This window comes from Aethalodelphis obliquidens, unplaced genomic scaffold (genome assembly GCF_003676395.1).
Source record: "Aethalodelphis obliquidens isolate GAN/ISIS:26980383/991018 unplaced genomic scaffold, ASM367639v1 scaffold71, whole genome shotgun sequence".
Lineage (NCBI taxonomy): Eukaryota > Metazoa > Chordata > Mammalia > Artiodactyla > Delphinidae > Aethalodelphis > Aethalodelphis obliquidens.
Window position 1 is genome coordinate 9,990,117 of NW_020838015.1, and position 13,240 is coordinate 10,003,356.

The window sequence follows — 13,240 nt, forward strand, 5'->3', positions numbered from 1 at the left end:
AAATAAAATATTAACTGTAAGTTTTTGTAAGTACTGTTTACCAAGCTGAGGAAATTTCCTTCTATTTCTAGTTTTTTTGAGGGTTTTTTTTTTAAATCATGAATGAATGTTGGATTTTGCAGATGCTTTTTCTGCCTCAATATCTCTTCTTGGTGAACTGATCCTTTTATCATTATGTAATATCCCTCTTTGTTTCTAGTAATTTTCTTTGCTCTGGAGTCTAATGTTAATATAGTCAGTTCTGCTTTTTAAAAAGACATAATGTGTTGTACATATTTTTCCATTCTTTTACTTTTCTGTGGTTGTATTCGAAGTGAGTTTCTTGTAGATAGGATATGGTTTGATTAAATTTTTTAATCCACTTTGCTAATCTGTCTTTCAATTGGTGAACTTAAACTGTTTATATTTAAGGTAATTACTGATAGGTTAGGGCTTAAGTCTGCCATTTTATTATATTTACATAGTCATAAATATGTCAACACCGAATATTGCTTTAGCCCCAAACCATGTAATACCTATGCTGGGAAGGTGGAAGAGAAACTTTTGTGTGCAGAATGCTGGAAGAGGAGAGGTAGATCATTGTCTTCTGTAGTAGGAAGTCAACTCACAATAAATAAAATTGAAAATAAATAAGAAATATCAGTATAATGATAAAAGATGTAAATAATTTAAGGGAATAGTTAAAAGGGTTGAATATGGGGCGTCCATGGTGGCACAGTGGTTAAGAATCCACCTGCCAATGCAGGGGACACTGTTTCAAGCCCTGGTCCGGGAAGATCCCACATGCTGTGGAGCAACTAAGCCCGTGCCCAACAACTCCTGAGCCTGTGTACCACAACTACTGAGGACCACGTGCATAGAACCCATGCTCCACAAGAGAAGCCACCACAATGAGAAGCCTGCACACCGCAATGAAGAGCAGCCCCCGCTCGCCTCAACTAGAGAAAGCCCGTGCGCAGCAACAAAGACCCAATGAAGCCAAAAATAAATAAATAAATTAATTAATTTTTTAAAAAAAGAGTTGAATGTGGTTGCCTCTGGGGAATGAGGATCAGGGATGGGAAGGGGTAGAGCAAGAAATTTCTTTCTTAAAAAGCTTTGTAGTAAGTACCATTTGACTTTTAGAACTTTATATCTATATTGCTTGATAAAAATATAATTAGTAAATCTAAATTTAAGAAATACTCAAGTCTTTCTTAGTGCAGTTTTCATCAACCCTAGCTGCCCACTGGAGTTGCCCAGGGGAACTTTTTAAAAATATGAATTTTCAGGCCCCAACCTACACCAATTAATTGGGTCTGGGGTTCAGGCATCAATATTCAAAAATTATTTCCCAGGTTATTTGAATGTGTATCTAGGGTTGAGGATGGCTGGTTTAGAACATATATTAACAGTAGACCTTTGGTAAAATGTTAGCGGCAGTGAGAAAGGTAAAACACGAAGCTCTTACCATCTTCAAGTCAACCCATTTATTGGAGATTGTTAGATCATACACTTTTGGGAAACCTTGCTTGAGAGAAATCAAACACAAGCTTGTAGATGGTGAATCAAACACATATTTGTAGATGGTGAAGCAGAGAGAGCTAAAGGGCATTAGAACTGCAATTTGGGGCCTCTGGGTTTAATTCATGTGATTAAAACTAAACAGAGGCTATGACAATTACATTTTCTCAGTCCATAGAGGAAAGCAGAAGAGAAGGAAAGAAGAAAACATAATTCCTAAATTTAGGGTATTTTATAGTCCTTACAATATGACCTGATATAGGTTATTGTACAAAGTGGCCCATGATACATTCTCAACTCATCTATTTGGGCCTCCATCTCCTTTTGGCAGTCATAATTAATGGACTAAGATACCAAGATAGAAGACATTGAAGCTGTGTCTGCAGATGAATATGGGACAATGACAAGAAACACGGAGAAGGTCCATTTTGTACAGGTGTCCAGAAGGATGTACATTCAGGAAGGCTTCAAAAGTTAAAAGATATGCTTCACTCATCACAAGAGGTAACTAGAAAATGTGCCCCTAAAGGGAATTATAGGATTTTTAAAAACTGTACAATTTATTAGGCTTTTTTTTAGTATATTCACAAAGTTGTACTACCATCACTACTACCTAATTGTAGAACATTTTCATCCTCCTCTAAAGAAACCCAGTACCCATTAACAGTTATTTCCCCTTCTCCCCTCCTCCCAGGCCCTAGCAATCACTAATCTATTTTCTGTCTCTATGGATTTGCTTATTTTGGTCATTTCATATAAATGGAATCATAAAATATGTAGTCCTTTGTGCCTGGCTTCTTTCACTTTACATAATGTTTTCAAGGTTCACCCATGTTGTGCCATGTATTAGTACTTCATTCTTTATTATGGCTGAATAATATAATTATATATGACATTCTGTTTATCCATTCATCAGCTGATAGATATTTATGCTATTTCAACTTTTTTTTTAGTGATTAATTGAAACTCATTTATTGGTTCTGAGGAAAAAATGTGATATTTTTCTCCATTTAAATAATCATTTTTGTTTCTGCTATGGTTTTTGTTACAGATGTATTTTTTAAAAAATATCTTTATTGGAGTATAATTGCTTTACATTGTTGTGTTAGTTGCTGCCGTATAACAAAGTGAATCAGCTATATGTATACATCTATCCCCATATCCCCTCCCTCTTGCGTCTCCCTCCCACCCTCCCTATCCCACCCCTCTAGCTGGTCACAAAGCACCAAGCTGATCTCCCTGTGCTATGCAATTGCTTCCCACTAGCTATCTATTTTACATTTGGTAGTGTATATATGTCCATGCCACTCTCTCACTTCGTCTCAGCTTACCCTTCCCCCTCCCTGTGTCTTCAAGTCCATTCTCTATGTCTGCGTCTTTATTCCTGTCCTGACCCTAGGTTCTTCAGAACCGTTTTTCTTTTTTTTATAGATTCCATATATGTGTTAGCATATGGTATTTGTTTTTCTCTTTCTGACTTACCTCACTCTGTATGACAGACTCTAGGTCCATCCACCTCACTACAAATAACTCAATTTCATTTCTTTTTATGGCTGAGTAATATTCCATTCTATATATGTGCCACATCTTCTTTATCCATACATCTGTCGATGGACACTTAGGTTGCTTCCATGACCTGGCTATTGTAAATAGTGCTGCAATGAACATTGTGGTACATGACTCTTTTTGAATTATGGTTTTCTCAGGGTATATGCCCAGTAGTGGGATTGCTGGGTCGTATGGTAGTTCTATTTTTAGTTTTTAAGGAACCTCCATACTGTTCTCGATAGTGGCTGTATCAATTTACATTCCCACCAACAGTGCAACAGGGTTTCCTTTTCTCCACACCCTCTCTAGCATTTATTGTTTGTAGATTTTTTTTTTTTTTTTTTTGCCGTATGAGGGCCTCTCACTGTTGTGGCCTCTCCCATTGCGGAGCACAGGCTCCGGATGCGCAGGCCCAGCGGCCATGGCTCACGGGCCTAGCCGCTCCGCGGCATGTGGGATCCTCCCGGACCAGGGCACGAACCCGTGTCCCCTGCATCGGCAGGCGGACTCTCAACCACTGCGCCACCAGGGAAGCCCCTGTTTGTAGATTTTTTGATGATGGCCACTCTGATCATGTGTGAGGTGATACCTCATTGTAGTTTTGATTTGCATTTCTCTAATGATTAGTGATGTTGAACATCCTTTCATGTGTTTGTTGGCAATCTGTATATCTTCTTTGGAGAAATATCTATTTAGGTCTTCTGCCCATTTTTGGATTGAGTTGTTTGTTTTTTGATATTGAGCTGCATGAGCTGCTTGTAAATTTTGGAGATTAATCCTCTGTCAGTTGCATCATTTGCAAATATTTTTCTCCCATTTTGAGGGTTGTCTTTTCGTCTTGTTTATGGTTTCCTATGCTGTGTAAAAGCTTTTAAGTTTCATTAAGTCATTTCTGTTTTTATTTCCATTTCTCTAGGAGGTGGGTCAAAAAGGATCTTGCTGTGATTTATGTCATAGAGTGTTCTGCCTATGTTTTCCTATAAGAGTTTTATAGTGCCTGGCCTTACATTTAGGTCTTTAATCCATTTTTAGTTTATTTTTGTGTATGGTGTTAGGGAGTGTTCTAATTTCATTCTTTTACATGTAGCTGTCCAGTTTTCCCAGCACCACTTATTGAAGAGACTGTCTTTTCTCCAGTGTGTATTCTTGCCTCCTATATCAAAGATAAGGTGACCATATGTGCGTGGGTTTATCTCTGGGCTTTCTACCCTATTCCATTGATCTATATTCCTGTTTTTGTGCCAGTACCATTCTACCTTGATTACTTTAGCTTTGCGGTATAGTCTGAAGTCAGGGAGCCTGATTCCTCCAGCTCCGTTTTTCTTTCTTAAGATTGCTTTGGCTATTTGGGGTCTTTTGTGTTTCCATACAAACTGTGAAATATTCTGTTCTAGTTCTGTGAAAAATGCCATTGGTAGTTTGATAGGAATTGCATTGAATCTGTAGATTGCTTTGGGTAGTAGAGTCATCTTCACAATGTTGATTCTTCCAATCCAAGAACATGGTATATCTGTCCATCTGTTTGTATCATCTTTAATTTCTTGCATCAGTGTCTTATAGTTTTCTGCATACAGGTCTTTTGTCTCCTTAGATAGGTTTATTCCTGGGTATTTTATTCTTTTTGTTGCAGTGGTAAATGTGAGTGCTTCCTTAATTTCTCTTTCATATTTTTCGCAGTGTATAAGATTGCAAGAGATTTCTGTGCATTAATTTTGTAGTGTATAGGAATGCAAAAGATTAGTGTGTAGGAATGCAAGAGATTTCTGTGCATTAATTTTGTATCCTGCTACTTTACCAAATTCATTGATTAGCTCTAGTAGTTTTCTGGTACCATCTGTAGGATTCTCTATGTATAGTATCATGTCATCTGCAAACAGGGACAGCTTTACTTCTTTTCCGATTCGGAGTCCTTTTATTTCTTTTTCTTCTCTGATTGCTGTGGCTAAAACTTCCAAAACTGTGTTGAATAAGAGTGGTGAGAGTGGGCAACCTTGTCTTGTTCCTGATCTTAGAGGAAATGGTTTCAGTTTTTCACCATTGAGGATGATGTTGGCTGTGTGTTTGTCATATATGGCCTTTATTATGTTGAGGTAAGTTCCCTCTACGTCTACTTTCTGGACAGTTTTTATCATAAATGGGTGTTGAATTTTGTCAAAAGCTTTTTCTGCATCTATTGAGGTGATCATATGGTTTTTCTCCTTCAATTTGTTAATATGGTGTATTTGCGTATATTGAAGAATCCTTGCATTCCTGGGATAAACCCCACTTGATCATGGTATATGATCCTTTTAATCTGCTGCTGGATTCTGTTTGCTAGTATTTTGTTGAGGATTTTTGCATGTATGTTCATCAGTGATATTGGCCTGTAGTTTTCTTTTTTTGTAACATCTTTATCTGGTTTTGGTATCAGGTTGGGGGTGGCCTCCTAGAATGAGTTTGGTAGTGTTCCTCCCTCTGCTATACTTTGGAAGAGTTTGAGAAGGATAGGTGTTAGCTCTTCTCTAAATGTTTGATAGAATTTGCCTGTGGATCCATGTGGTCCTGGGCTTTTGTTTGTTGGAAGATTTTAATCACAGTTTCAATTTCAGTGCTTGTGATTGTTCTGTTTATATTTTCTATTTCTTCCTGGTTCAGTCTCAGAAGGTTGTGCTTTTTGAAGAAGTGGTCCATTTCTTTCAGGTTGTCCATTTTATTGGCATATAGTTGCTTGTAGTAATCTCTCATGATCCTTTGTATTTCTGCAGTGTCAGTTGTTACTTCTCCTTTTTCATTTCTAATTCTGTTGATTTGAGTCTTCTCCCTTTTCTTCTTGATAAGGTTAACTAATGGTTTATCAATTTTGTTTATCTTCTCAAAGAACCAGCCTTTAGTTTTATTGATCTTTGCTATTGTTTCCTTCATTTCTTTTTCATTTATTTCTGATCTGATCTTTATGATTTCTTTCCTTCTGCTAACTTTGGGGTTTTTTTGTTCTTCTTTCTCTAATTGCTTTAGGTGTAAGGTTAGGTTGTTTATTTGAGGCTTTTCTTGTTTCTTGAGGTAGGATTGTATCGCTATAAACTTCCCTCTTAGAACTGCTTTTGCTGCATCCCATAGGTTTTGGGTCATGGTGTTTTCATTGTAATTTGCTTCTAGGTACTTTTTGATATCCTCTTTGATTTCTTCAGTGATCTCTTGGTTATTTAGTAATGTACATTTAGCCTCCATCTGTTTGTATTTTTTACAGATATTTTCCTATAATTGATATCTAGTCTCACAGTGTTCTGGTCAGAAAAGATACTTGATACAGTTTCAACTTTCTTATATTTATGAAGGTTTGATTTCTGACCCAAGATATGCTCTATCCTGGAGAATGTTCCATGAGCACTTGAGAAGAAAGTGTATTCTCTTGTTTTTGGATGGAATGTCCTATAAATATCAATTAAATCCATCTTGTTTAATGTGTCATTTAAAGCTTGTGTTTCCTTATTTATTTTCATTTTGGTTGATCTGTCCATTGGTGAAAGTGGGGTGTTAAAGTCCCCTACTATGAATGTGTTACTGTCAATTTCCCCTTTTATGGCTGTTAGTATTTGCCTTATGTATTGAGGTGCTCCTGTGTTGGGTGCATAAATATTTACAATTGTTATATCTTCTTCTTGGATCCAACCCCTGATCATTATGTAGTGTCCTTCTTTGTCTCTTCTAATAGTCTTTATTTTAAAGTCTATTTTGTGTGATATGACAATTGCTACTCCAGCTTTCTTTTGATTTCCATTTGCATGGAATATCTTTTTCCATCCCCTCACCTTCAGTCTGTATGTGTCCCTAGGTCTGAAGTGGGTCTCTTGTAGACAGCATATATATGGGTCTTGTTTTTGTATCCATTCATCCAGTCTACGTCTTTTGGTTGGAGCATTTAATCCATTTACATTTAAGGTAGTTATCGATATGTATGTCCCTATTACCATTTTCTTCATTGGTTTGGGTTTGTTATTGTAGATCTTTTCCTTCTCTTGTGTTTCCTGCCTAGAGAAGTTCCTTTAGCATTTGTTGTAAAGTTGGTTTGGTGGTACTGAATTCTCTTAGCTTTTGCCCGTCTGTAAAGGTTTTAATTTCTTCGTCAAATCTGAATGAGATCTTTGCTGTGTAGAGTAATCTTGGTTGTAGATTTTTCTCTTTCATCACTTTGAGTATGTCCTGCCACTCCCTTCTGGCTTGCAGAGTTTCTGCTGAAGTTCAGCTGTCAACCTTATGGGGATTCCCTTGTATGTTATTTGTTGCTTTTCCCTTGCTGATTTTAATATCTTTTCTTTATATTTAAATTTTTTTATTTTTTAACATCTTTATTGGAGTATAATTGCTTTACAATGGTGTGTTAGTTTCTGCTTTATAACAAAGTGAATCAGTCATATATATTCATATGTTCCTCTATCTCTTCTCTCTTGTGTCTCCCTCCCTCCCAACTTCCCTATCCCACCCCTCTAGGTGGTCACAAAGCACGGAGCTGATGTCCCTGTGCTATGCAGCTGCTTCCCACTAGCTATCTATTTTATGTTTGGTAGTGTATATATGTCCATGCCACTCTCTCACTTTGTCACAGCTTTCCCTTCCCCTCCCCATATCCTCAAGTCCATTCTCTAGTAGGTCTGTGTCTTTATTTCCATCTTGCCCCTAGGTTCTTCATGATCATTTTTTCCCTTAGATTCCACATATATGTGCTAGCATACGGTATTTGTTTTTCTCTTTCTGACTTACTTCACTCTGTATGACAGATTCTAGGTCCATCCACCTCACTACAAATAACTCAATTTTGTTTCTTTTTATGGCTGAGTAATATTCCATTGTATATATGTGCCACATCTTCTTTATCCATTCATCCAATGATGGTCACTTAGGTTGCTTCCATGTCCTGGCTATTGTAAATAGAGCTGCAATGAACATTTTGGTACATGTCTCTTTTTGAATTATGGTTTTCTTAGGGTATATGCCCAGTAGTGGGATTGCTGGGTCATATGGTATTTCTATTTTTAGTTTTTTAAGGAACCTCCATACTGTTCTCCATAGTAACTGTATCAATTTACATTCTCACCAACAGTGCAAGAGGGCTCCCTTTTCTCCACACCCTCTCCAGCATTTACTGTTTGTAGATTTTTTGATGATGGCCATTCTGACCGCTGTGAGATGATGTCTCATTGTAGTTTTGTTTTGCATTTCTGTAATGATTAATGATGTTGAGAATTCTTTCATGTGTTTGTTGGCAATCTGTATATCTTCTTTGGAGAAATGTCTGTTTAGGTCTTTTGCCCATTTTTGGGTTTTTTATTCTGTTTTTTTTCCCTTTTTTCCAGTTTATTGAAGTATGATTCACAAAACTACATATATTTCGATTGTAAAAATTGAAAGTTTCATTAAGATTTCCAAAATGATGATTTAATACAGATAGACATTGTGAATGATTACCACAATCAAGGTAATTAACTGTCACCTCACATAGTTTCTATTTGTGTGTTTCTGGGTGTTGAGAACACAAGCAGGTCTCTCATACTAGATAGCAAAAAAACAATACAGCATTATTAACTATAGTCAACATGATACATATTTGATACCTAGAACTTTGTCATCTTTTAACTGAAAGTTTGTACCCTGCACCAATATCTCCTCACTTTCTCCACCATCTACTCCTTACAACTACAGTTCTAATTTATGGTGTTATGAGCTTGATTTACTTAGATTCCACATATATGTGAGATCATACATTGTCTTTCATTGTCTGGTGTATTTCTATAAGCATAATGTCCTCCAGGTCCATTTACATTTTCACCAACAGCAAGGTTTCCTTCTTTTAATGGCTGAATAATATTCCATTGTCTATATATACACTACATTTTCTTTATCCATTCATTTGTCAAAGGACACTTGGTTGTTTTCCTTTTTTTTTTCACCTCCCTCATTACCAAGTATTATTTTTTTCACACACACACACTGTATTTTATTTTTACAAGGGATAAATAAACTGACACCAAGCATTGTAAATGGATGACCACAACAAAAGCAACAATGATTGCAGTTACCAAACATGAAACACACTCATACTATGTCATAATATTGACATTCAGTCCAGTAATCCTCCACTGTAACAGCTCCTTTACTTTGCAGTGAAAATTGATTTGTATATTTTTTGCCTCTGAGTCCTTGTGGGATTTTTTTTATTCAAACAGAAAGTCACATAAATTATAATCATCCTCATCAGTTCACTCAGTCCCATGTAATTAATTATTTTTATCTTGATCTTTTGTTAGCACTTTTATGAATTCATCAGTTTTCCATTAGAGTTCTGAAAATGCTTATTCATTCAGTTCAGCAGTATAGTCAGTTACCAGAAACCTGTACTTGTCAGAGTCTTTTCCATGAATTCCTTGAAGATGAAACCCTTTTATAGGAACATTTTTGCAAAAGCATCAGAGTACACCCAGAACTGTCTGTTAATGACAAAAGACTTAAAAATGACCACGGTTAAAGATTTGATGAAAGTTCATAATAATGCAATTGATGAGGAAATTTAGTTATTTCTGAGATATACATCTTAAAGTAATAACTAGAATTATGACTTATAACATTATAACAGAACATATAAAATTTTTAGAAATTTCATGTAATGTCTGAAACATTTATATTAACATATTTCCATACAAATAACCCCCCAAAAGTTTAGTATTAGTTGTTTTTTTTTTATACTGCAGGTTCTTATTAGTCATCAATTTTATACACATCAGTGTATACATGTCAATCCCAGTCACCCAATTCATCACACCCCAACCCCCACCACCCCTCCGCTTTCCCTGGTTGGTGTCCATACGTTTGTTCTCTACATCTGTGTCTCAACATCTGCCCTGCAAACCGGTTCATCTGTACCATTTTTCTGGGTTCCACATACATGAGTTAATATATGATATTTGTTTTTCTCTTTCTGACTTACTTCACTCTGTATGACAGTCTTTAGATCCATCCACGTCTCAACAAATGACTCAATTTCATTCTTTTTGTGGCTGAGTAATATTCCATTGTATATATGTATCACTTCTTCTTTATCCATTCGTCTGTCGATGGGCATTTAGGTTGCTTCCATGACCTGGCTAGTGTAAATAGTGCTGCAATGAACATTGGGGTGCATGTGTCTTTTTGAATTATGGTTTTCTCTGGGTATATGCCCAGGAGTGGGATTGCTGCATCATATGGTAATTCTATTTTTAGTTTTTTAAAAAACTTCCATACTGTTCTCCATAATGGCTGTATCAATTTACATTCCCACCAACAGCGCAAGAGGGTTCCCTTTTCTCCACACCCTCTCCAGCATTTGTTGTTTGTAGATTTTCTGATGATGCCCATTCTAACTGGTGTGAGGTGATACCTCATTGAAGTTTTGATTTGCATTTCTCTAATAATTAGTGATGTTGAGCAGCTTTTCATGTGCTTCTTGGCCATCTGTATGTCTTCTCTGGATAAACGTCTATTTAGGTCTTCTGCCCATTTTTGGATTGGGTTGTTTGTTTCTTTAATATTGAGGTGCATGAGCTGTTTATATATTTTGGAGATTAATCCTTTGTCCATTGATTCGTTTGCAAATATTTTCTCCCATTCTGAGGGTTGTCTTTTCATCTTGTTTATGGTTTCCTTTGCTGTGCAAAAGCTTTGAAGTTTCATTAGGTCCCATTTGTTTATTTTTCTTTTTATTTCCATTTCTCTAGGAGGTGGATCAAAAAAGATCTTGCTGTGATTTATGTCAGAGTGTTCTTCCAATGTTTTCCTCTAAGAGTTTTATAGTGTCCGGTCTTACATCTTCTAGAGAATTTTTAATTTCATTTATTGTGTTGTTCATCATTGTTTGTTTGCTCTTTAGTTCTTCTAGGTCCTTGTTAAACATTTCCTGTATTTTCTCCATTCTATATCCAAGATTTTGGATCATCTTTACTATCATTATTCTGAATTCTTTTTCAGGTAGACTGCCTATTTCCTCTTCATTTGTTAGGTCTGGTGGGTTTTTACCTTGCTCCTTCATCTACTGCATATTTCTCTGTCTTCTCATTTTGCTTAACTTACTGTGTTTGGGGTCTCCTTTTCACAGGCTGCAGGTTTGTAGTTCCTGTTGTCTTTGGTGTCTGCCCCCAGTGGGTAAGGTTGGTTCAGTGGCTTGTGTAGGCTTCCTGGTGGAGGGGACTGGTGCCTGTGTTCTGGTGGATGAAGCTGGGTCTTGTCTTTCTGGTGGGCAGGACTGTGCCCGGTGGTGTGTTTTGGGGTGTCTGTGAAGTTATTATGATTTTAGGCAACCTCACTGCTAATGGATGGGGTTATGTTCCTGTCTAGCTAGTTGTTTGGCATGGGGTATCCAGCACTGGAGCTTGCTGGTCATTGAGGGGAGCTGGGTCTTAGCATTGAGATGGAGATCTCTGGCAGAGCTCTCGCCAATTGATATTACATGGGGCTGGGATGTCTCTGGTGGTCCAATGTCCTAAACTCAGCTCTCCCATGTCAGAGGCTCAGGCCTGACACCCGGCCGGAACACCAAGACCCTGTGAGCCACACGGCTGGAGTGCCTTCACAGTTGGAGAAGCTGGCCTGCAGTGGCTCTCCTTCTGTGCTGCACATTAGAATCACCTGCTTCTTCCTTGTTTTGTCTCACAGGCAGTGTTACACAGAGGAAAACAGTAGCCTTGAAAATAGTCACGTCTCTGAGATGGCTTTTTTTTTTCCTTTGTGCTTAGTCGGGTTTCACTTGTTCACAGGGGGCCATGTGCAGGCCTTGCACCTGACTCTTCCGACCAGAGTTCCTAGTGCGGAATGGCTGCCACCAGCACCTCAGCTCAGGCAGGCTGTGTGCAGAAGTGGGGCAAAGGACACTGCATCCCTATTTCCACTTTTTGGCTATTGTGAATAATGCTGCTGTGAACACTTGTGTACAATTTTTTGTGTGGATATATATTTTCATTTCTCTTGGGTGTATCTCTAGGAGTGGAATCCTGGATCATATGATAATTCTATGTTTAAACTTTTGAGGAACTGCTAAACTGTTTTCTACTGCAGCTGCATCATTCTACATTCTCACCAGCAATGTATGAGCATTCCCGTTTCTCTGCCTCTTCATTAACACTTGTTATTATCTGTCTTTTTAATTCTAGCCATCCTAGTAGGTATGAAGTGCTTTCTCATTGTGGTTTTGATTTGCATTTTCCCTGATGACTAAGGATGTTGGGCATCTCTTCATGTGCTTGTTGGTCATTGGTACTAATTCTTTGCAGAACTGTCTATTCAGTTCCTTTGCCAAATTACCACCTCTGTTGCAACTTACTGGGCAGGCCAAACCACGACCTCTGCAGCAATTGGCCCTAAACCATCAGGATTTTATCAATTACTACCAGCTTTAACTCAGGACCAACCAGAGAAAGCAAAATCTGTTCCCCAAACCAATCACATAAGATGCCCTGCTTCTTATTAGTGCACCTTCAGCTTCCCCTGTCAACAGCCTCCAATCAGGCCTGAGAGACTAAATATACAAAAGGACAATGGTCAGACCATATTTAAAAATAGAATTTTGACCTACAACCTGCCGCAACCTGCCCAGGGGAAGTCAACCCTTTATCTACAATAACCAGCCCAGGAAGCCAGCCTGCTGTAAGTCAGACTTGTAGGAAGCCAGATTGCTATCTCTAGTGACAGCCCAGGAAGCTAAACTTCTGTAACAATCAGCCCCAAATGGCAAGGACTTGATTAATAATTGACAGCTTCCCTAATTTTCGTCCCTGCTTCCAATTTAGGACCAATAGTAGAAAGCCAAATAGGTAGCCCTAACCAATCACATAGGTTGCCCAGCTCCTAGTTAGCCTGTCTCTAGCTTCCTCACACCACCAGCCTCCAATCAGGGCACACCCAAAGCCTTTCCCTTTTTCCACTGTAAAGCTTTCCTATTGCTCTGCTGGCCTTTGAGTCTCTGCCAAAATGAAAGTAACAGTGTCTGACTCCCTTGCTATAGCAAGCTCAGAATAAATAGCCTTTGCTCTTCTCATTTGGTTGATCTTCATTTATTTCCACAAGGCATACCTGAAATCTTTCCTTTTATCACTATAAAGCTTTCCCACTCCCCTGCCTGCCTTTGAGTCTCTGCCAAGCACAAGTGATGATGGCTGACTCCCTTGCTATAGCAAGCTCTGAATAA